Below are 1,494 nucleotides of genomic sequence, written 5' to 3' on the forward strand. Positions count from 1 at the left end.
ACACAACCCTAGACGGGTTGCTAATCCATTTCTTCAACTCCAAAATACAGCAATTCAAATCCTGTCTTCAAAAGCATCCCTTCTCTGCATGCAGTTTAGAATCTGAACCAAGGTATTACACAACTAATTGCTAGATGGATTGTTCAGACATCCTGTAACTGATAAAAAGTAAAAAAAAATCCAGATTAAACTAGTCTATGCAACATTTTCAGTAGTGTGCTTCCTTATCTTCTCTATCACACCCTTGAAAAGACTGATGAAAACCAAAAATTTCTTAAGAGTATTGACTCAAGCAAGCAAATTGTCATTCTATTAATTTCTCTTACTTATTTCTGCACTATTTCAGGCAGCCTAGACATTCCTGGAAAGAACAGACACTGAAATAATTCTCATTTATATTAGTGTGTGCCATAATTAGCTGGAAGGGTCTGCTTTACTGAGGGCCTCTTTAAACCTTGTCCATCTGGTTTCAATCAAATCATCAAAAGAAACAGAAAACATCTCCTTCAGAATAGCTGTTTCTTACTCATTACAATATTCAGTTATAAGTAAATAAATCAGCAAGAGTCGCATTGCCTGTATGTCATAAAGACAATCAGCTCTGATACCTGGTCTGACCTCAGAACATCACTAAATAGGGGCGTGCCAAGCACTCTTTTCGCTACTAAGCACAGCCATCAAGCTCTTTAAATAGCATAAAAAGAGCCGCAACAGGGATTTTGACTGTAACATATAAAGGAATGACGTAGTCAGGGCAGAAGTCACTCACATTTCTTAACAGGACTTTTACTATAGCTTACAGCCAGCATTGTGCTAGTTTCTTGGGTACAGAGCGACAAGCCTGAAGATGCATTGCTGCTTCTTTTAAGTGTACTTGGGATTTTGCATGCCTGCTTAAAAACAAATCTAGCCAGACCAAGTATACATCTGATTCCTCATCAAAATGGATATATACTGTAACAATTGAAGGCAAGTATACATGACATATACTCAAGTGTTCACAGGGCAGAATTCACTGTATACTAAAGGTGAAACATTATTATTAAGAAGTTTGTAATTACTGTAAACTAAACCTGTTAGCAAGCTGAGCATACCAAGAGGCTGCAGGAACACATACTCAACACTTTCAACTATCTTGTGAGGTGCTGAGACAGTAACAAACCTTACTTCTTATTCCTTATACCTGGCCATTTTGTGGTAGCTGCTGATGGTTTCATCTGTGGTCCCATAGTTAAATTACCTGCTGGGTTTTGGACATCTCTAATACTTTTCCTGTACCACTTGTTGGTCCCAGGTTCCAAACCCTTTCATGCATGCCGGTGTCCTCTCTTTAAAGAGGACAAGTGCTGCTGGCCTGAACTTCTGGGTTTCCCCAACCACATGAACTGAGCAGGCCCCTGTAAGAAAAGTTTTCACAGGAAATGGACTAATGATTGATGGAGGTCACCCCTAACAGGTATAACAAAGTTTCAAATATTCTTTATTTACCTGAAA

Source organism: Mycteria americana, chromosome 2 (assembly GCF_035582795.1).
Source record: "Mycteria americana isolate JAX WOST 10 ecotype Jacksonville Zoo and Gardens chromosome 2, USCA_MyAme_1.0, whole genome shotgun sequence".
Lineage (NCBI taxonomy): Eukaryota > Metazoa > Chordata > Aves > Ciconiiformes > Ciconiidae > Mycteria > Mycteria americana.